The 23,370-nt window shown below is 44.2% G+C and overlaps 5 non-coding genes across 5 annotated transcripts; 1 reads left to right on the top strand and 4 right to left on the bottom strand.

Annotated features, from left to right (window-relative positions):
• Positions 1 to 3,631: 3,631 nt before the first annotated feature.
• Trnaa-agc (transfer RNA alanine (anticodon AGC)) lies at positions 3,632 to 3,703 on the bottom strand. Its single transcript has one exon. It is a non-coding gene; the product is annotated as a tRNA-Ala (tRNA).
• A 4,098-nt stretch (positions 3,704 to 7,801) lies between these two features.
• On the bottom strand, positions 7,802 to 7,873 carry Trnaa-cgc (transfer RNA alanine (anticodon CGC)). The gene has a single exon. It is a non-coding gene; the product is annotated as a tRNA-Ala (tRNA).
• A 5,945-nt stretch (positions 7,874 to 13,818) lies between these two features.
• On the top strand, positions 13,819 to 13,892 carry Trnat-agu (transfer RNA threonine (anticodon AGU)). Its single transcript has one exon. It is a non-coding gene; the product is annotated as a tRNA-Thr (tRNA).
• Positions 13,893 to 19,784: 5,892 nt separating this feature from the next.
• Positions 19,785 to 19,856, bottom strand: Trnaa-agc (transfer RNA alanine (anticodon AGC)). The gene has a single exon. It is a non-coding gene; the product is annotated as a tRNA-Ala (tRNA).
• A 1,829-nt stretch (positions 19,857 to 21,685) lies between these two features.
• On the bottom strand, positions 21,686 to 21,757 carry Trnaa-ugc (transfer RNA alanine (anticodon UGC)). The gene has a single exon. It is a non-coding gene; the product is annotated as a tRNA-Ala (tRNA).
• Positions 21,758 to 23,370: the final 1,613 nt, after the last annotated feature.

The following is a 23,370-nucleotide window of genomic DNA, read 5'->3' as shown; positions in this document are numbered from 1 at the left end:
TTACTTTTGGTTCGTTTTTACGGATGGTGTGAGATTCAATTTCATTCTTTTGTATGTGAATACTTTAGCTGCTCCACCATCTGAGATAATTCATTTTCGTTGTCAACTTGACTGGATTAAGGGCCCCTGTGCTTTAGAGAGGGCATTTTCAGAGAGAGTTAACTAAGGAAAGCCCTACCACCTCAAATATGGATAGCACCGCCCGTAGACTGAGGTTTCAGACTACATGGAAAGGGGAAAGGAGACAGGAGCGTCCTCCTCTGCTGGAATGGGAACAAGCGTTTCCACATTCCCTTCACCACCGACCCAGCCGCTCCAGCCACTATGCCAGGGTGGACTGAACCATGAGCCGCAGTGATAAGGAAAGCACTTTTCTCAAAACACCCGACGAAAGCAGTCTAAGGAAAGAGGGTGTATTGTGGCTCACAGTCTGAGGGTACCGTCCATGGGCAATCCTGAGGGCAGAAGCTGAGGCCACACCATATCTGTGGTCGAGAATGCAGAGGGAAATAGATGCCCCGGCTAGCTTGCTTCTTAGCTAAGTCCAGAAGGCTGAGTCCATACAAAGCGGTGGGGAAGCTGGCTTCAGGCAGTCGTGGTAACAGGAGCAGGCTTACATCTTGAACCTCAGAGCCTCCTCCCAGTGATATCCTTCCTCCAGCATGACCAGACCTCTTAAAGCTCCCAAACAGCACCACCAACTGAGGACCAAGTAAGAATTCAAATGTGTGAGGGTATGGGGAACATCTCATTCGAACTACCACACTACTTGACAGAATTATACGGGAAGAAATCAAGGGACGATGGTGGTACTTCCTTGGAGACGACACTGGGCAAGTAAGAGCTGGACAGACACTAGACACTTGGTTTCTTGCTGAGGAAATGTGGGAATCTTCTGGAATCAGCCAGTACTCTGGCATCAATGAGAGTGGACGAGAGGAGACCTCACTGGTGAACCAAAGCCAGGATTAACTCCTGAAAGGCTCCAACGCCAGGTACAGTTTGTGTTCTCATTTCATACTCTAAAGCCACAAGGTGGGGTGGGCAAGCAAGATTTTAGAGAGGCGTTGGAGGCAGTCAGCAGGTTGCTAAGGGCAACAGCCCATTGTTTCGGCTACTTCTCCAGGTCACTTTGTTCCAGGTAGCAAGAGAGGTCATGCTTGACAAATAGGCAGGACAAGGGGTGCTTTAAGCAAATCACTAAATAAACAGTGAATCCATATCTAATAATTGGTCATTTTTTCCTAATTCTACTTCAGAACAAGTGTGCAGGGGTTCATGAAATCTAAAGCAGCTGAGGAGCAAAATAGCATCACACGTTTATAATGCAGACTTACTGGGAGCATCTCTTAGTTACTTTTCTACTGCTGTGATAAGACACCCATGACCAAGGCAATTTATAAAAAAAAGAGTTGATTTGGAACTTAGGGTCTCAAAATGATTAGAGTCTATGACCATCCAGGCTTCCTCTGAGTGGAGGTTTCTGAAAGAACTCGGGCAGTAGAAAGAAGAAACTCGCGACTCACTTCCTGTCTGCAGGTCGGAGCTGCTGCCCATCTAAGAATCCCCCTTTTATACAGCCACTAAGGGGAAACTGGGCTCTTGACTTAGGCCACAGAAAAGACATCGTTATGAAGCAGGAGGATTTATTAAGAAATGTGACCGAGCCAGGTAGTGGTGCCTCCACTCGCTTTTAATCCCAGCACTTGGGAGGGAGAGGTAGTCGCATCTCTGTGAGTTCGAGGCCAGCCTGGTCTACAGAAAAAGTTCCAGGACAGCCAGGGCTACACAGAGAAAAAAAAAAGGGGCGGGGGCGGGAAGGAAGGAAGGAAGGAAAAGACAAAAACAAAGAGAAAAAGTTTTGGGTTCTGGCTCCAAGAGGTCCAGGCCTAGCAGTAGGGGGAGGAGACTGAACCACCTCTAGGCTTCCCTCCTGGAGTTCTGATTGGAACTAGAATTCCCAGGCCTGCACAGTGGGTAGGGGTGGTTGGTGGGCAAGCAGGGGGGGGGGGGGAGTGGGGACACCGTCTCTGGGAGTCTCTTAAGTAGAATGCAAGGTCCAGCTCTATTTGGTCCTGGAGCCCAGGGTCATCATGAGGTAGATGAAGATGGGGAGAGGAAGGCTGGAAAAACGGCTGTGGGGTTCTCTGCCTGGCACTCTGGTGGGAACCCTGGGCTCAGACACCAAGCATCCCAGGGTGGGCACAGAGGATCTGTAGCTAAATTTCAAAGGGTCTTTCTCATGTGTTTTCAAATATTGGTGCCACCCAGATTTGGCATGGGTCTTTCTGAGTCAAATAATCTGATTAAGAAAATCCCTCCCCGCAGTGCCCAACCGCTTGTATTTTAGTTGAGTCCATATGCAGTCAAGTTGACAGCCAAGGTTAACCATCACAGTCGGATTCTGCTGATGGCCGAGAAGTGATAACGAAGGAAGGCAGGGTGGGGAGTGGAATGGAGTGAAGGGGGTGGGGTAGGAGCAACCACAGCCTGAAGCTACTCACCAAGTCAGGAATGGTGGCCAGGTCTGAAATCCCAAATACTTGGGAGGCTGAGGTAGAAGGACCAGAAGTTGGAGACTAGCCTGGGCAATTTAGCGAGACCTTGTCTCAAAATAAAAAGCAAAAAGAGGACTGGGAAAATAGCTGAGGTCAGAGATGGAGTGATTGCCTACATGCACAAGCTTTGATCTCCTGCCCCTGCCCCAAATAAAATAAACAGCATCAATAGAACAAAATGATATTAAAACTGTTGAGTAGACACCTTGGTCTTTGGCAAGTGCCGGTTAGGCTGTAAGAGAATGACATAGCACAACAAAAATGCACTAACCAGGAAAAGGTCTGTGGACTCCTAACCTGTGATGTGGAAAGCTGATAAATGCTGTGGCTATTGTTGAATTAACTATTTAAAATGTCCTTGTATCTCTAATACTTCGGGGTTGCATTTCTCAGACCTCTAATACTGGTCAGTAGTGGGCAGCACTGTGATTAAGATTCACACTTTAGTGTCCTCTCTCCTTAGGGTCAAGTTGCTGGAGCATGAGACCCTACTGTACCCGAATGTCCAAAATGCTGTAGTCAGATGCAAGGAAGAACCGGTACCCACTGTTCTCTTTAAGAACTTACCTAACCTCTGCCTCTCTCTATCCTTACAACTCCAGGTTTAAAAGCAAGCTCTTGATTTAACTGCAACCAGGCAGACTGCCAGTGATGGTGGCCGCTGGCTTGTTTGGGGGTGGAGGGTGGGGCGGAAAAAAAGCCATTGGAAAACTTTTCTAAACTCCCTTTACTTGTTAATGTCACAGAATGTCGCAAGTTGAAAGTTGAGGCAAAAGTTCAAAGGAGCTATACCTCTTAGACAAAGGGCCCACCAAACAAAGCCCCTTCCAAAAGTGCCACAAATTGCTAACTGTCATAAAGTGGTGGGTTTTCCAGTGTGAGAGGAGGGAGAGGGGGAAAGAGAAACCATCCGTCCATGTTCAGAGCTGTGAATCTGTTTGCAATGATCACAGAAATGGCAAATGATCACTTTATCACAGCTATCATGATGTCGCTTTGTGTATAGCCCTAAGTAGACTAAGGAGAAAATTAGAATTCTAAAAATGAAGGCGCATCTTTCTTCTGAAAAGACCTGGAGATGCTGGGGATCGAACCCAGGACCTCATGCATGCTAAGCATGCGCTCTACCACTGAGCTACACCCCCACCACCCGAGGGCTGTGAATTCCAACTCATCTTTATAAAATTCAAGGTCTTTTTTCTTTTCTTTCTTTTTTTTCTTTTCTTTTTCTTTCTTTTTTTTTTTTTTGTCATCTTTTTCCTTTAAGGGGGAAAAAAAACAAACAAACCTGTTTCCAGGTTATTCTAATCAACCGGCAATTTCACAGAGTCTCAATAACGGGTATGAACAATCTGGGGTCGGAGATCCTCCCTTCTTGCGCCTTCCTCTCCTTCAGGACTAAGGAGAGATCCTTCCAGAAAACACCGGAAATGCTTTGCTAAGTCTTATCTACAATTAAGGAGAGAAAGAAAGCACGCACCTGCCGGTGCTTTCCCGTCTCCGCATTTTGTTCCCGGACTTCAAAACGCAATCAAAATTAGGAGCCTTGGAGGACAGGGTTCTCCAATAACCAGCTTCCCTGTCTCAGGCACTGAGAGAACAAAGGATCAAGATGTTAGACTGTCACCCCCACTGTCCCAGGCTTTCTCCAAAGGATGCCAATGAAACCCGTAGCACGCGGAATCTCAGACTCCTCAGTGAGTCTTCAGACCGGCAGGGATGATGTCAGGAGCGCACTTCCTCGCCGACTCAGCTTCTCTCCTCTGGGGCTTTGCTTACAGTGCACGGAGTGTCTCTGCTACCTTTGGAACGTTCCCTCTCAGGAAGTCGTATCTTTTCCTCCCTGGAGAGTTCAGGGAAATCCTCATATACACCTGTGAGCAAACCAGGAGGATGGGAACACCAGGGAAACTGAGGCAAAACTAAGGATTCAGAAGGCAGAGAGAGTAATACCAGGAAAGAACAGTAAGCCAAGGCCAAGGCTAGAAAACTTTTGGGGGGGGGAGAGGGGGGGAGGGGAGGGGAGGGGAGTTCATGACACATGGGTCCAGCGGAGGATGGGTATCTGACTCCCTGAAACTGGAGTTTCAGATGATTGTGAAACCCTCGCTCCTCTGGAAAAACAGCCACACTCCCAGCCACAGAGCCATCTCTCCAGGCTCAGTAGTTCTAAAAACAAAGCAGAACAAACCATTCTCTTATCTGAAATTGTGCAGTGTACACCATTTGATGGGTTTACACAAATGTGTGTACAACGGAACCATCATCACGGTCACAGAAGTCAACACACTCATCATCTCCCTCAGTTTCCTTGTTTTCACCCACGTGTGCACGTGTGTAAAGAGCATTTAACTTGATTTCTGCTCTCAACATTTCCAGTATAAAACACAGTATTGTTGCTACAATTGCAACTTTCTCTCACAGTTCTTAAAAGCAAGACCTCAAAGAGTCTTCTGAAGGGATTGTACACTCTACACAGGCTTGGGGAGTGCAGGGTAACCCCAAGTTCTCAACAGTACAGAGGGGTGCGCAGGCCACCTGGCCACGGTCACCTGACAGCTCACTAGGCTTCCCAGATTCCCTGTCTGGACTGCAAAAAGAAAGATAGTAAATGCATTGAAAATAACAGTATAAATAATCAGTTGCACCAAGAGGTGGAATTTTGAGTGGATCTGTTCTGGAGGATAGTCTTGTCATGTCCTGAGCAGCTTTTCTGGAAAGCTGTGACCACGGATGGGGCCAGATCAGCAAGTTTGTCTCATTGTGTTTTGAAGATAGTTTTGGTTACTTGAAAGTCTCCACGGAACTGAAAGGGCAAAGGAGAGAGAGAGGCTGTTTAGGTGAAGCAGACCGAGGTGGGTTTGTGTGTGTGTGTGCGTGTGTGTGTGTGTGTGTGTGTGTGTGTGTGTGTGTGTGTGTGTATGGTGTGTACAAATATGTGCATAGTTGCACACAGATGCACCTACCCAAGCATAAGCACATGGAGGTTAGAGATCATTCTCTATAACTCTCTGCCTTATTTTATTTTTTTAATATTTTATTTATTTTGCTTTTGTCTATGTCAGGGGACACTTTGCAGCAGTTGGTTCTCTCCTTCCGTGTGTGGGTCCTGGAGATTGAACTCAGGTCATTAGGCTTGGCAACAGGCACCTTTACCAGCTGAGCCCTTATTATTTTATTTTATTAATTATTTTACATATGACAAGGAGGATTTATTGGACTGGCTTACATAGCTATCTGAACCCAAGAGAGGCTAAGAACCTGGTAGTTACTTAGTGCAAGTCCCAATCCATTCACCTTAGTTTTCAAGACAGGGTCTCTCGCCGAACCTGGAGCTTGTTATTTAGACTAAACTAGCCAGTTACAGACACGTGCTGCCATGTCTGGCTTTGACGTGCATACGGGGGAATCCAAACTCAGGTCCCCAGGTTCTTCAGCACTTTGCCCACTGAGCCATCCCCAGCTCCAATATGTTCATCTCTTTGTCAATTGATTGCCTTTGATGTAGCTAGTTTGGCTGTTCGTTTGAGACAGGGTCTCACTCTGTAGCCCATGCTGGCCTTAAACTCACAGTGATCCTCCTGTATCAGCATCCTAGATGCTGAGGTTGTAGGTGTGTGCTTCCTATTCTATTTCCTGCTGAAGTAAAATTTGAGTGATAAGGAACTAATCACATCAAAATACAGAAATGGTGCATCCTGTGGATGAGGAACAGACAAAACAAGAAGCTATATTGCAAGAGAACCATTTGAAAAGGTCAGGATGCTTTAAACTTAAAAACACACTCTAGAGATCAGTATTTTAGTACTTTGGGAAAGATGAATAAGAGCTTAGGTTTCATGTAAGTACGTGTGATGGGCAGGGCAGTGGCCCTTGGTTGTTTTCCAACTGTCTTTCCTTGGTTTTCATTATTAGTCTTATAAACTTAGTTTTGCTTAGGCAGCCACATCTCCATCACAGATGGTGAATGGTCGGCCATGCAGATAAGCCATACTTCTAAACCCATCAAAACCAATACCCTTCCTTTTCAACAAACACTTCCGAACTTGTTCTTTATTATCCTGGAATAAAATACAGAGTTCATTTAAACTAGATACATAATTTTTCTTCCAAATCAACAAACCCCTAGCTAGAATGAGAAATAAAAGCAAATTAGTTTGACATGCCGCGAATAAATAATTACATGAATGCTTAGAATGACTATTTAGAAAACAGCATTCTGTAGTTGTGTTCTTATACGTGAAGCAAATACAAAGAGATGCAGATACTTGGTGCTAATTGAAGCCAAGGTCATGCTCACCTTGCCCAGGCTGATTTCCAGTGTAATCAGTGATTCTTAGTCAAGTTTCAAAGCCAATTTCCACAAGGAAAAACAAACTTAAAAACGAATTAGAGCAGACATAATACTCCTGGATGATTTCCTGATGTGAAAAGTGTTCAGTAGGAAAGGAACATTGAGGTTCTATCCACTTAGGCTTCAGAACTAGAGCTCTCTGCTCAGGTTTCAGCTTTATTCTGTAACAGTTACAACACAGAACCCAGGAGCCCGAAAATGAGTGACTCGGTGTCCAGAATCCAAACCCAATCCGGCTCTCAGGACGTCAGGCTTTGATGGGTTTCGGTCAACTTGCTCTACAGCCCTCTTTTGTTGTTACGATGGTGTTGCTAGGGCCTGGACCCAGAGCCTGCTGCCAGATAGGCAAGCTCAGCACCTGTGGACCATTCACCTGGCTTTTTAAAGTTTTATTCCAGGTTGCTGAGGCAGGCATTGTTCAATAGGTTTTGGTGCTTTTGCCTCAGCCTGGGAAACCGGGGTTCCAGGCTCATCTCCACCATTTCCCTAGACCTCTCACACTGATTAGCTGTCCTGTGCAGAAGCTGTTAATAAGGCCAAAGTCACTGTAAGAAATAAAATGGCAATTGGAGCAATGTGTGAGGGATTCTCTCTTCAGGGGACCCCTAAATTCCTATATAGAATTCTCAACGAATATTAGCAATGGATGATATTAGTACCTCTCCGGTTCCCACTATTTCCCCAAAAAATAAGCTGGAGTCATTTTATTTTTACTGACTCTATCTTCCTTCGGGATGCTCTCACCAGATGACTTTCCACCTGACTTTTCCAACAACCACCTCAGAGTTTTCATAAAACTCATTAAACATAAGGACACAAAAAGCTTACAGGTATTATCGTGGGGAAGAAATTTAGATATATATTATTATGAGAAAAACGAAAAAACTTGTGGAGATGCCGGGGATCGAACCCGGGGCCTCATACATGCGAAGCATGCGCTCTACCACTGAGCTACATCCCCCGGTAGTGAAGGTGGTCGTACACAATTCCTATCTTTTAAAATTCCCAGCGTGTTACGCATAGCTGTTCTGTCTTTGGGGAGTCACTATTGGACTACTAAGGATAAAGTCCGGCTGCACCGATAGCAGCTCCTTCTGAGACCTCAACAAACCTCAGTCTCAGAATCGCCAAGAGGAAAACAAGTTCCAAAACCTTCCGCCCTGCCGGTTCTTCTGGTGACCAAGTCGCATCCCAGGCACAGGCAGGAAGGATTGAGGGAAGAGAGATTCCTCACCCCTATTCTGGAACGTTTTCTGCAACTCAAAGGCCCAAATTTACACATGTAGATTGGCCTCGCCCGGAAAAGGAACTGTGAAAATATTATAAGAAGAAAACGTGAACATCTGCCTTGGTCTTTGTCCACACCGGCAAGGGCTGAGCCCACTTGACCGCAAAGCACAGACCTGTGGACTTCAGCGTCACCAGGGGTCCTAGAAGATGTTGCAGCCTGTCGAAGGGATCTGGCTGCAGCAACCTCACCCAGGATCCATACAGGTGCAGCCGCAACTGACAGTCACTAAGCGCCACCTCTGCCCAAGGCTCTGCTGCCGCAGTAGCAGACACAAAGGTTCGGTTTCTGGGTTCAGCAGAGAACAGTGGCTCTTCAAAAGCAGAAATGAGCACCAAAGACACGATCCAGGAACACGCTCATTAATTAATATATTGGACTTCATTAAAATTAAAAAGTAGCCTGTGAAAAACTCAGAATAGGACACGCACCAGGCTGAGAAAAAAATACTCTTCACTCACAATAAATAAATCTGATATCCCAAATATCTGAAGCATGGTGGCGAAGGTACCTCCGGAGGCTGAAGCATCAGGATTGCTGAGTTTGAAGAAGACTGGACCACATACTGAGTTCCAGGCCAATCTGGGCCACAGAATCTTGTCCCTGACACAAAATGAACAAACTAAGAATTGTCATGAGTTAGCCCATTGGGTTAACGTCCGCCGTCTCTGAAGTTAAGGCTGTGTGTGCGGTGTACTGGTCTGTAAGTCCGAACAGCACCACTTCTGAGCGGTGGAGTCTCCTCCCTTCCCTCAGAGCCAAATTTCACCAGAACTCCATGGGCAAATTCTCTGAAACCACATACATGGCTTTTTAAAATCAGACTTTTATCAATAGTTTTACAATTGACTGATAAATTTTGCCTGAAGCCGAGGATATACCTCCGTGGTAGAGTGCTTGCCTAGCATTTATGAGGCCCTCTCTTGGCCCAATGTCCCTTACTGCAAAAATTAACTTTGTCTGAATCCATTGTTGCATGATGGTCAGAATTCTTTCTGCATTTGTGTATTGGCATGATATCACAAGAAAAACTTGCCTTTCCCTCGTTCCTTCCTTCGCTTTCTCTTTTACATCAGTGTAGACTCTGATATTCTTATGTGTTCTATAGATCATTGACTTTTATTGTTCACTAACTTTTCATTCTTGGTGTTTGTAAAATCTACAGTAGATCCTGTGACCCTTTGAGCATCCCATTATTTTCTGAGCACCTCCTTACATTCTGGCATGGAACGATATTCTAGGCTCCTATTGTACTTTTCCTGTCCTAGCACCACTTTCAACAAAATTCTCCCGGAGCACTGGTTTCCTGTTGGTAGTATCCATACAGAGTAATCATTACCTAAGGCTAGTTCTGCTCATCGTCTGCGTACAACTGTTCATGCACTGTTTTAGTAGACAAAGCTAGGCCAGAGCTGTTCGTTGCCTTTGTTGAAATTTGTGTAGCCTCTCTGTCTTAGTTAGGGTTTCTGCTGCTGCGATGAAATACCATGACCAAAAGCCAAGGTGAGGAGGAAAGGGTTTATTTGGCTTATACTTCAGCATTGCTGTTCATCCCTGAAGGAACTCAAACAGGGCAGGACCCTGGAGGCAGGAGCTGATGAAGAGGCCATGGAGGGGAGCTGCTTACTGGCTTATTTCCCATGTCTTGCTGAGTCTACCTTTTTACAGAACCCAGGACCACTAGCCCAGGAATGGCTCCACCCACCATGGGCTGGGCTCTCCCCTATTGATCACGGAGTGAGAAAATGCCTTACAGCTGGATCTCATTGTAGTGTTTTCTCAACTGAGGCTCCTTCCTCTGATGACTCTAGCTTGTGTCAAGTTGACAAACAAAACCAGTCAGAACACCCTCTTTCACAGTGAGAATACTTTTTTCCAACATCGGCTTTATTTCTAGACACACACACACACACACACACACACACACACACTTAAAATTACATACTAAATAGAACTCAGAATTCAAGTGTAGTTCTATTGTATCTAACAAGCAATTGCATCAAAGATCTGCACTAAACATTCACACTCAGGTTCATCCTCTTTTTTCTATGTGTCATATTTTTAAAATATGTTTAGTTATTCTTTGACAACTTCATACATGTATACAATGTATTTTGATAAGTGTTATATTTCTTAAGGTTTTTTCCTGTTGGTATTCGAGTTTAAAATGGTTTCTCTCTCTGTGTGTTGAACTGATTTTTAAATTTTAATGTGTAAGACATAAACATGGTTCCAAGAAGCAAATCTATAGAGAAATATCAAGTTGTAGATGATTGCTGTATCTAGGGATGCCTTCAGGTGGGAGTGCCCTCTGGGCATCATCTTGGGAGTTGACTTTGGGGCCAAGAGTGCAGCACCTAGACTAGTGAGCCTTGGCATTGTTAACCTTTCCTTGGTGTGACTTCGAGACAGAACGCAGTCTAGCAGGTTCAGAAGGAACAGAGTTGTGTAAAAGGGATCTATGTAGCCAATATTTTTTAGGGTCTGAAAGTCACAGATAGGAAGACCTCACTGGGGTATTGATGAAGCAAGTTTTGATGTTGCTAGTGTAGCTCAGCAGAGGCATGCTTGGACATGCTGAGACACTGGGTTCAGTCCTGAGCTCCTCCATCTGCAAATCTGTCTTTTAGGCTGAAGACCTTGCGCCCAGATTTCCTACGTGCAATTCTTAGTTTACTTACATATTGGCCATCTTTCTCAGCATATTTCTTAACCCTTTTGAGATTTAAAACGTTATTTTTGCTTATTTATATAAACTTGGACTTTTCTCATAGGGTATAAACATTTTATTTTTTTTAGACATTTTATTTAACTTGGCAAATTATGCATACTTACCATGCACAATATGATAGTTTGAAAAACATACATTTTATACATATATATACACACATGAATTTCAAAATGACTTAAGATAATTATAAATATATGTGTCTTTGCCCTTGTAATGACCTCCCTCCTTCCATGTGTCCTTCCTGTAAGTAGTTGAAAGAGAGGGAGGGGGGTGGTCAGGAAGGGAGGGGGGTGTTTGGGAAGGAAAAGAGAGGGGGAAGAAGAAAAGAGGGAAGAGAAGGAGCAGGCAGAGGAGGAAGGAGGGGAGGGAGAGAAGGACAGTCTGCCAGGAGCCTTTGTGGAAGTTCAGAGGAGGGTATGGCCACACAGCCGCACTTAGTTGGGACACACACTTTGTACTCCTGGATGATTCTACCATTCCCTACTAGCAGTCTAAACTTGCGGCCCTAACAATAACTTTGATGGACCAATGTAATTTTGATCATACAACTCAGTTTATGAAGTAAAATTGTTTCTGTGTATCAACTAAGTGAGGAGAAAGTGTTTTAGAAAAACTGAGAGTAAAGGGAGGTTTGAGGAAAAGATAAAGCACCTTCAGTTTCTAGCATCTGACACCACGTGAAAACGGCAGTGGCTTGGTCTGCTGCAGCAGTGGTTGGTCTGCTACAGCAGGATGAATTCACTACCGATGACACTTACCATGTTATTATTCAATAACACGGTACTTTCAAAGCTCTCCACAAATTACCTTCTGCTTACGGATTCGTCATTTCTTCTCCTCATTCAGTGAAGCCTTTTTTTTTGTCATTCTTCTAATTTTCCCCTCACTGGTAGAAAGTGTCAGTAGATTTTACCCCATGCTTTCATGAATTACTGTTTCTTAACTTCTTAAAAAAACCTCATCTAGAGTTGTGTCGTATAGATGACTCGCGCAGTTTGCTCTTCAATTGTTTTGAATTGTTTTTGATTCTGAATGAACTCTGGAGTGATATTGGTAACTCCCTGTAGTAATTAAACATCAGGGGAAGTCACCCCAAATCATTTGCTTATGTCTGAAATTACTTACTACTGTCTTACCCACTACCCTCAATTCTTTGATAGGTGAATAGTCTTATCAAAAGACTAATAGTTTTAATGAATACATTTCTTTGGCTGCTGCAATTAAAATTTAATTACTATATTATGGAAAATAGTTCCCTTGACTGACTAACAAAAGAACCAACCAAAAACTGGCAATCTTATTTTCTTTAAAAAAAAAAAAAAAGAAAGGAAGGAAGGAAGGAAGGAAGAAAAAGAAAGAAAGAAAGAAAGAAAGAAAGAAAGAAAGAAAGAAAGAAAGAAAGAAAGAAAGAAAGAAAAAGAAAAAGGAGGAGGAGAGGAGATGGAGAGATGGAGATGCTCAGTGGTCAAGAGCACTGGCTGTTCTTCCAGAGGTCCTGAGTTCTCTTCCCAGCAACCATATGGTGGCTCACAACTGTCTATGGTGGGATCTGATGCTCTCTTCTGATATAAAGTTGTACATGCATATAGAGCACCTAAATACATAAAATAAAATAAATAAATCTTAAAAAAAAAAAATCTTGAGCTGGGTGGTGGTGGGGGTGCAGGCCTTTAATCCCAATGGGTGGATCTCTGAGTTCCAGGCCAGCCTGATCTACAGAGTGAGTTCCAGGACAAAAATTTTGTGAAGAGATCTGGTTGTGATGAAAAAAAAATCGACATTTTTCATATTTTTGTATAAGTTTGAGATTTGGTGATGGATGCGCAGGCTGGTGATGTTTATGTATATCGTCTTCTTTCAGCACAGTTGTGCTGCCAATGTCTTTGTATCTTTCACGATTATGAATGACTAAAGAGCTAGATTAATAGAAAAATGAGCCTCAAGAATTTTTTCTTCAGTTTCCTTAATTTTCTGAGCTGTGCCTTTAGGGTGTGGAGGCTCAGAAAGGCATGTGGGATTCCCATTGATTCCATCATCCAGCAGTCCTCGCCACCCCGACAGGTGGGGTTCTAATCAGCACTGTGGGCCAGAATAGACTCCAGGTCCTTCTGAATGGGGAAGGTGGGTGCGTCAAACAGTTAAGGACACTTCGAAAAGGAAGAGAGAAGGGAAGGAAAAACTGACAAGAAGAGATGAAAGAAAAGCCCTTTCCTGCGAGGCGGAGACGGCTCATCCGGGAGAACATTGTGGTGAAGACCTGAAGGCTCTTGGTTCATCCCTGAATCTTGGCAAAGCTGGCATCTAAAGCCAACTTTACAAATCAAATGATGAGATTACTCCTCTGTGAGATGGGAATTGTGAATGTTTAGTGAAACAATCACCTATACTACTGGTATCACGTAGTATGTTGATGCTCAAGTCTTCACCCAGGAAAACTATAGTTTGACTTTGAAATGATTTTCTAACTCTTTAATTCTTTATTTTCCTCTCCTTTCCACCCTCTCCCCTTTCCTTCCTTCCTTTGCTTTTTTGTTTTTGAAATACTGATGCCTCAGCTCAGGGCTCAGTGATTAAGTGATTAAGACTTTTATAATTCAGTAATGAGCTGGACTATCAAAGCCCAATTTTATTGTTTTAATTGTATGTGCATTGCTAAGGAAAAGTAGCAGGATGTGGTACACAAGATATGTGACTCACTATCTTGTGAGTGTTCAGTCACTACGGTTCAAAGGGTCCACAGCAACTCCAACGAACCCAAGCTGTCCCGGTTGCCCAGTCATCTGTACATGAGGAACTACTGTACCCTTTTGATTTTCAGGTACTTACAGTTTCTGCAGCACTGCCTACCTGTGCTCTTTCCTAACTGGAAACCACCTTTCCCTACATGGGCTCTGTGGCTTAGCTGGTTAAAGCGCCTGTCTAGTAAACAGGAGATCCTGGGTTCAAATCCCAGCAGAGCCTTACAGTGAGCTGCCGACAGTTCACTTTTAAAAGTTGGGGCTTTGAAGCGCTCTTTTACCTCCAGCCCCTCTACACACCCTACTATGTCCATAGCTGTTATCAACCAAAGACTTTGCAAACAAAAAACGAGTCAATTTTGAAATATCAGGCTCAACACAACACTCCAAGGAAAAAGCAAAGCGTGTATCAGCTGTGCAGTGGTGGCGCAAACCTTTAATCCCAGCACCCGGGAGGCAGAGCCAAGTGGATCTTTGTGAGTTCAAGGCCAACCTGGTCTAGAGCGCGAACTCCAAGAAAGGCACCAAAACTACCTACAAAAACTCTGTCTCGGAAGAACCAAGAAAAAACAAAAACCGGTGGATCAGTGCTATCCAGATTTTGTGGGGTTTTGGTGGTGGTGTTTTGGGTTTGGGCATTGGTTTTTGTGTTTGTTTGGTTTTGATTTGTTAAAAGTTTTCCAAATTAGATCTTCCACTGGGATTTTCCCACTCAGATAATTAATTATCTTAATTATTCTAGTTATAATTTCATATAAAGAACTAAGAATGAGAAACTGAAATTCAGAGAAAGTCTATAGCCCTTGCACGTGCATTTTAGTGAAATGCCCAAAACTTGTTGTAGTGGAATATTATAAATATTGATTTAATATGACGGAGGCCAGCAGCCTGTGTACCGGCTCAGTATGCCCAGAGCAATATGAAAATACCAGTTCTTATTCTCTCAAAAAATTTTTTTCTTTGAGAAAAACAAAAACAAAGAAAGAAAGAAAGAGAAGAGAAGAGAAGAAAAGAAAAGAAAAGAAAAGAGAAAAGAAAATGCTCAGTGGCCATGCCCCAAATTTCAACTCAGACTGTAGAGAGCCTATGGAAACAAGTGTGTCTTGTTTTCAATGGCCCGATTTTCAGTAGTTTGATACATAGCAGTAGATAAAGTCTGTGTTGTTTCTCCAGTATCTTTTGTCTTGCCGACCATTTTGTATGTGGAATTAAATGCAACCAAAAGAAAATTAATTGACACAGAGCACATTCTGGTACCCTCCCTGCGGGAGGGAGGAATCTCGGGGAAGCCCAGGAACGGACCTTGGCGTGCACTGAGAAAGTGAGAGGAAGAATGATGTCTTCTAAAGTAGCACTCACAACTAATGTCATACTCGCAGGTGAAAAAAATGATTGAGTCTGGGTTTTATTTTGGAAATCAGGAACCCAAATCCTTCCTATCAAGCCTGAGAACAACCAAAATCGAGACCAGTCATATTCATTGCTAAATCGATCAAGCTGGTTGTGTGGCTCAGAGGTAGACCGCAAGCTAAGCATGCAGGAGTCAGGTGATCTTGGTTTCCATGTTGCTTTTCCTTCTCTCCATCAACACTGTGTATACCGCAGTAAAACATCCAAGTTTCCCATCTTTAAATTGTCTTTAATCACGTTTCCTTGCTCATATCTAAAATAAATCCACCTCTGAACAGACTGTTTTTGAATGTACCCATTTCAGCGCTGGTTCCCGGCACCTGCAAGCCTTGCTGCATCAGCACGTGTATGGGGACGTCCTCCAGCCCACTTCACAGTCTCCTGGAGTATAGAAGAGGAAAAATGCTGAAGTACCGAAAGTACAGTTCAGTGGTGTAGTGCAGCGGTCAGTATGAGAGGTCCCGGGTTCGATTCCAGGCACAATAAGGGGGTGCTGCACGGTCCATCTCTGGTAACACTTGGCTGTGCCTCTGTAAACTGTGACTACAGAATGAGGAGTAAAACACCTGCTTTCCCCTCCCGCTTCAGTCCCTTGCTTGTTGATGACAGTAATTGGAAACAATTGGGGGGAAAAATTGGAAGGGATGACGGTGCACATACCTGTAAACCTAACACTTGAGAGGTGGAGGCAGAAAGATCAGGGAGTTCAAGGTTATCCTCTGCTACAGAGTGAGTTGGAGGCAAACCTGAGCTACACATAACTGTCTCAAACAAACAAGGTGGTAGAATACACAGCCTGTAACACCCCAGCGTATTCAAGATGAGACAATGAGAGAATGACCTCTCTGAAGGAAGGTTGTGATTTCCAAATTCCAAAGAGGGGGGAAAGATGCCTGTGAGAGTAGACGTGTAGTCAAAATTGCTCAGGTACAGGAACTCCAGGTGATTTCAGCTCTGGGCTGCAATTGGTGATCTGGCTCCATAATCTGAAAGGTCCAGATTTTATGTCCAAAATAATTTCTCAAAATCTGCCCTTCCACACTATTCTTCTGAATTCAAGTAAATCTTCCCAAGAGCTGAGTAAGAAGGATCAGAATTGAATGTCTTTAATTTTTCCTACCTTTACTAAGGTAACCTTAGGTTCAACATACTAAGCCATTAACTAGCTAGGTTTGTTGGTGCAGGGCTATAATCCCAGCCACTCTGGAGGCTGAAACAAGAAGATGGCAACTCAAGAACTGCCTGGGCTACTGATTGAGTTTGAGGCCAGTCTGGGGAATTTAGTGAGATCTTGTCTCAAAATAAAAAGTAAACAGAGGCCTGGAGGTATAGTTCAGTGGTGAGTGCAAAGTCCTATGTTCAACCCCCAGCATCAAAACCACTTTTCATTAGTTTTTTTAAATCTACTTAAATTAAAATCATTTCCATTAACATCTTAGGAAAGAGACTTAGAACTCTGTGGAGGTTGGCATTCCTGTACAGGACTCTAAAATCCATTCCATGACAGAACAGTCACTTGCTTAGTGTTGGCTGGCCTCAGAGAGTCCAGCCCTATCTGCTTTGTGTTTTCTATGACTTTTTAACACGATCCACCTTTCTCTGAAAGCACTTTTTGAAGAATTCACGATTATATGGTTTTATTCCTATAAATACCTGCTGTATGTTTCTCACAGGTTTTCCCATTGCCATGCTTTTGCCAAAGTCATCCACTGGGCTTTGGAGATACACATTGATAGGTATGGGTTCCCCAATAAGAAAGAATATGATTTGTAGACAATGGAGAGCTGGGCATTATATGAGAGAGAGAGAGAGAGAGAGAGAGAGAGAGAGAGAGAGAGAGAGAGAGAGAGAGAGAGCGCTTATGACAGGACACTTGCCTAGCCTATGTGAGACCATCACCAGAAGGAGAAAATTGTTTAATTACAAAATTTAAATTTAATTTATAATCCCCCTTCCCCCCCAAAATCCTCTTGTGAAGAAACCTTCAAGGGAAGGCCACACCTTTCCCCAAAATTTGCTTTAGTCATATTTCATCATACCAATACTAATCCAAACTAAGACCCAGTCTTTTCTAGTACACTGTCGGAGAAGTTAAACTTCTAAAATGCCATCAGATTTGTTGAGTTTGGAGAAACCAGCAGTGCGCTATAATCCCTAAAGGGTCAGAGCAGAGTAGAAATCAATTGTGAGTTTCCTCCATGACTCAATCTCTGGACAGAGTTTTAACCAATGAAATCATAGAGCTCTCTGCCTGGCCACCTCTGTCTACCCTGTCAGGGTCAGTCTGCCTGGGGTCATTTGGCTGATTAAACTATTTGGGGGCAAAGACTAGAAGAATGAGCTTTCATTTTCCTTAAGTCTTATTTCCTGAAAGGGACATAGAGCATTTAAAGCAGACACTATTACCGTGACCTGTCTTGCATTCTGCCAAGTTATGAGGGCATCCTTCCTATCTTGCTCTTTCTCATCTTACTTTTCTTTCCTTTCTTCCTTCCTTTCTTTCTTTCTTTCTTTCTTTCTTTCTTTCTTTCTTTCTTTCTTTCTTTCTTTCTTTCTTTTTTTCTCCTCCAGAGACAGGGTTTCTCTGTGTAGCTTTGTGCCTTTCCTGGATCTTGCTCTGTAGACTTACTTGTCTTTTTAAGGAAGGCTCTCTCTATGTAATTTGGCTATATATTCACCATGTAGGCCAGGATGGCCTTGAACTCACAGAGAGCCGCCTGCCTCAGGGAGAGGCCAATGTACTGGGCAATTTCTCCATTTTGGTGTGGAGCAAACTTTGGAGAATCTTCCAAGCTATTAAAATCTATGGGAGTCAAGTTTCCACGAGTAACACAACTTGGACTACTGTAAGTCTCCAGAGAACCAACACTGTGGGCACTCTTTCCAAGAAAAGGAAATAACTGAATCTAGGGATCTTGGGGCCTCAGCAGGAATAATACCAAATCCAGTGGCCACAGACTGGACCTCCTGGTAATCCCCAGTATTGTTAGACTGCAGAATTCCCACAGCATGACACCAGTGTCCCCACCACAGCTTTCAGACTGTCAACACAGCAGAACTGCTAAGACACCAGCGCAAAAGAACAGAACCAGGACAGATGTCTCGGGAGCTTAGACACAGATGGCTTGAGATGCTGACTCCTGAGTGGCTGACCACGGGCAGCAAGGGAAAGACACACAGACACACATGCAGAAAAGTTGGGATCCCCTGGGCTATGCTTCCTTTGATAGAACATATCTACTTCTCAACAACCGGGAACCTCAAGAGTTGATTACGCACAGCACAGGGGAAGAGGTAGCTGGTCTTGGTAGAACGTCTGCAGGCAAGCAGCCTCGGGCTGTAAACATCCTGGAGGAGGAACCCACAGCTGCTAGTTTTTGCACACAATGATCAGTCGTTAGTAGCACCTGTATTTGCACACACTGTCAATATTTGCATTGGGACAAAAGAAGCCTTTGCCATCCCCGTAAGCCTTACCCATGGGGGGCTGGGGGAGGCTTTGCCACACTCGTCGGTCTGAAGCATTGGTCCTTGACATGCACTCCCGGTGTCAAATAACACACATCAGCTCCTTACACACTCCCCAAATTGAGAAAAAAAAACAAACACCAAGTGAAAATTTTGCGTGATGCTGCGACAGTCTCTGCACTCAAACATGCCCAAAGGGATCGTGGTGGAGAAACCTGGGGCAGCTTTCACCGGGGTGGTTGTAGTTGCTTCTAAGACCCACACAGAAACAGAAGGGAGGCATTTCAGATCCCCAGCAAGAACTGCACAAAGAGAATTAAACTTTTGCAATAACCTTCTCAGTCCTAATCTCCAAGCTCCTGAACAGATTCTCCAACCGCAGCTGGCACAGAGGTACAAACAATAGATATTTCCTGCTGTTTCCAAAACTTCGGGTTTCTTCACATGGCCAGGTGAGTCTTTGTTTCCTTTCATTTCAAGCTACTGCCATAGCGTTGGGAAGACTAGTCTCTCTTCCTATCGCGGAAAACAATTTTCTCAACTGAAGATGTGGGAAGCATCTTTCCTTGGGTCAGCATCCTAAAAACTGGTACCCCAGGGAAAAGACTGGTTCACCGAGACTTGGATGAGTGTTGGGAAAGTCCTCTTCGTTCACGATGTGGGGGAGGTGATGGAGAAGCGGGTCCCCGAGGACAGATGAAAGAAAAGCCGGCCTGAGGGCGCCAGGACAGCTGGTTAGGTTGACTTTTTACGTCCACCAAGATTCTGTGTGGTGTAGGTGGAGAAAGCAAAGCTCAGGGGAGATTTTCTTCTGCATTGGGATCCGTCCATTGTAGCAAGGCAGGAGAGAGAGCGCGGGGCGCGGTGTTGGGGGACGTGTGTGGTGTGTGTGTGTGTGTGTGTGTAAAGTTTTTTCGAAAGCCTTTCTCTTTTCTTCCGGTCTTTTTCTTACTAGTATCTTAATAATAATGAGAAAGGAGCGCACCGGGAAATGTGACTTTTGGCTTGCTTTCAAGAGATCTTGAGATGGCAGTTGTATTTCCGTACATCGTCTGACCGCCCTTCCCTTGCGCAGAGGCAGTCATGATATGGGCAGAGAGGAGCCGTTGAAAAGATGAATAAACAATGAACAGTTTACATCGCTGAGAGTGGGAGAAGCGTGCACAAAAGATTACATGAAACAACCTCTTCTTGTCGGTAGAGGTCACCGAGAGATGAACTCAGTGAAGAACAAGTGTGGAGGTGCTGGGGATCGAACCCAGGGCCTCGTGCATGCTAAGCACGCGCTCTACCACTGAGCTACACCCCCGCCGCTATGCACCTTTTTAGACTATTCTGTATTATGGTTTATACCTTTGCTTTTACTTTGCTGTCCTAATTTGGCATCATGAAATTTTGTTTCTGAACTCTTGAATTGTCGGCTTCTGAACGAAAGACCTCAGACACTCTTCCCACAGTTGTCCTTATCTCCCGCAAGGCAGCAGATCCCAGCGTCCATCCAGGGAAAATCCCAAAACAGAATCTTTAAATGGGTCTTCAGAATCTTCCCTTTTACAGGCTCCAAAGGGAGTGAGTGCCAGAAATTTTTTCAAAGGAGCCCATGAACCTTCTGAGAAATGTAGATACAGGTGGGAAGATAGGAAATCAAGCAAAAATAAGAGTTACGTCTAGCACATTTAAGACCCAATTCCATAAAGCTCCTGGAAGGAAAACAAACCAAAGGCCCTTGACAGGGCTGGGGCTATGGTTCAGTGGTGCAGCACCTGACCGCGCTTGACTAAGATGTACAAGGCGGATGGGGGTCAGGGGTGCGGGCAGGTGCAGAAGCCACAGGTATAATGTCTCACAAAGAGAAATATTTGTGTGTCAATGTGACAACATATAGGGCATACTCTGAAGAGCAAACAAAGTACACAACACTGGTGAAAGACGTCTAAGAAAACAGACGCACAGTGTCCACAGTTTGCATGACTCGGCGCTCAAAAATCTTCACAAGCAGGCTTAATAAAACTCTTATCAAAGTCCGGCAAGAGTCAGGCACGTGTATCAATAAAGTGCTTCATGAGAATGCTCAAGGCCCAGGATTCTATAATTCTATATTTTATTCTAACAGTGTCTGTGTGTGTGTGCGCGCGCATGGGCATTTTGCCTGAATGTATGTCTGTTCCTGGTGCCCACAGAGACCAGAAGAGTGCATTGAACCTCCTGGAACTCAAATTATACAGGCTGTAAGCTACTATGTGGGTGCTGAGCATTGAACCTGGGTTATCTGAAAGAGCAGCCAGGTTTTGTTGTTGTTGTTGTTTGTTTGTTTTTAACCACTAACTAAACCATCTACCCAGCCCCACAAACATTTTTTTTTAATCCCAGCCAGATATTTTGTAGATATAGACTAGATAATTCTAAAAATGTGTATAGAAAGTCATAATAATTCTAATAAATGTGTATGGAATTATAATAGCTGAAATTCTCCTAAGCAATATAACACAGGGCCAGTCTAGCTAGTTTCTATTTCTACTTTTGTGTAACTGCAGTCACTAGGACTGTTTGGTCATTGTAGAGACATAGACACATAGGATAGACTAGAACAGAAAAACCAACTCACACAGATATTCCGAACTGTTTTTAAACAGAATGGCAGGAGTAATTCTGTTGAGGGAAACAGACTTTTAAGAAATGGTGCTGGAAAGTTTAGGCATCTGAGGAAATGAATGAAAGGATGAACTCTAACATCTTATATGAGAATTAAACCTAAATGGATTGTGGGTATAAACTTAAAACTTTTGGGGAAAATGGAAGGAAATCTTGCTGTTTAGGGAGCATAGTTTTCTAAAGAGAATCAAGAAATGATTCTCTCTGCAGGTAGGAGGAAAAGGAAGAAGAAAAGGGGGAAGCAGAGGAGAAAGGGAGGAAGGGGAGAGGGGCCTGTGACAGCTTTGGGCTGACACAAGTTTTGAACAGCCCGGGGAAGTTTCCTGGCAAGGTGTCCTCAACAGTCACAACTATAAGGGCACTACCAACTGAATTCGAGGTCTAATGCCACACTCTGATCACAGAAGGGTGTTAGGAGCAGGGATCCCAGCTTCTGTGTCTCTTTCAAAGTTATGACTCAGGTTGAATCTGAGCAAAAAACCAAAGTGGAGGTGCCGGGGATCGAACCCGGGGCCTCATGCATGCAAAGCATGCGCTCTACCACTGAGCTACACCCCCTGCTCTTGGCGTAAGGCCTTGGTACCTCCCTAGAAAGGAATTCTGTTTTCCAGCTTTATTCCATGTATCCACATGGAACACAGACAGCTGGAGCACAGCACCCTAAATACAGGAAAAGCTTACCAACCTGTGTTAAATAACCCCAAGGAGCTAACTTTGAGTTGTAAGCATCTCCTACTGTGCTTGGCAAGGAATCAAGTTCTGGATTCTCTTGATGTCTTCTAGAATTCCTTCACCCGAGACACAAAGCGGTGGAAACATCCCTTTCCCCCCACCCCAGGCGACTTTATTTCTGTTGTTTGCTTAGTGGAAATAGGAAATGCAAGGCTGCTGGAAGAAAAGTACCGTCAGCAAACACTCTGAAAGAGACTTCATTGTATTTTCCTCATCTAAGCTTCCAGCTTAATTAACCTAACACAGGACACCTATCCAATAGTACTAGAGAGAAGTTCACCAGTCTCTAGTGAAACAGTGTTGTAGTTTTTGTCCTTAACACAGACATACGTGGGAAGAGGGAATCTCAGTTGAGTAATTGCTTCCAACAGATCGGCCTTTGGGCATGCCTGTGGGGCGTTTTCTTAATTGTTAGTTGATAGAACTGTGTCCAGGCAGGCCTCTGTGAGCAGTGTCACATCCGGACAGGAGGGCCGGAACTGTACAGGGAAAGCTAGAGCATCGAGCGAGGAAAAGCCAGTGGGCAGCTTACGCCACTTGAGTTCGTGACTCCCCGCTTGCTGTCCTGGGCTCTGCCCTTGGCTTCCCAAGGTGGTGGACTGTTGTTCCCTGGAAGATTAAGTACCCTTTTGTCCCCAGGTTGCTTTTGGTCATGGTGCTTATCTCAACAACCGAGAGGCAAAGAAGGACGAACAGCTTCAGGGACACGGGTGGTGTGGAACAGGGAGAGCAACTGAAGACCCGATTCAGGGGAGAAATGCAACGGAATGCTGGAAGCGCTTACTTGTTGAGTAAAGCCCACAAGGTATCCCAACTGAAGGAAGAACAGTTAGTTGAGGGGGTATAGCAGTTTGGGGGTACCTTTATGAAGAGCTAACACCCAGAACTCAAGCTATTTCCCAGCCTCTGGCCTGGAATTTTTGAAGAATCAGTTACTATAACTATCCACACAGTAAATCAAAATTTACAAATTTAAATGCGAAAGAATCCAACAAATACTTGCGCTTCTTTGAAGTTTTTGAGCCCCAGTGTTTGTCAGATCAAAGCTGTGTTTGAGCTACAGGAGAAAAGTAACAAGAAAATGTATTTGTGACACCGGGTTCCTCGAGGCTCGTAACTTTCTTTTGTCTCCATGGGGCCTCTGCTGGTGTTCCTAACACCTGCCCCTTAGGAACTGGCAGGCGAGAGCTGCCTGGTGGCCCAGGGCTTCCAGTTCATGACGCAATTTTTATAATAAAAACAGGACACAATGAATTATAGGATTTCTTAATTTTAAAAGGAACAACTAGCAAAGTGTCACACACAAAACTGATAATGTGTGCTTGCTCGTTTCTGTGTATGCAGAGGCAGGAGAATTACCTTGGTGTGTTATCTTAGAGTTATGATGCTGTGAGACCACTATTGGAAAGGTCTGCAGAAACACTTCATTGTACTGTGTG

This window comes from Peromyscus maniculatus, chromosome 5 (assembly GCF_049852395.1).
Source record: "Peromyscus maniculatus bairdii isolate BWxNUB_F1_BW_parent chromosome 5, HU_Pman_BW_mat_3.1, whole genome shotgun sequence".
Taxonomy (NCBI): Eukaryota; Metazoa; Chordata; class Mammalia; order Rodentia; family Cricetidae; genus Peromyscus; species Peromyscus maniculatus.
The sequence above is the reverse complement of the archived record's forward strand: the minus strand, read 5'-3'. Positions and strand labels throughout refer to the sequence as shown.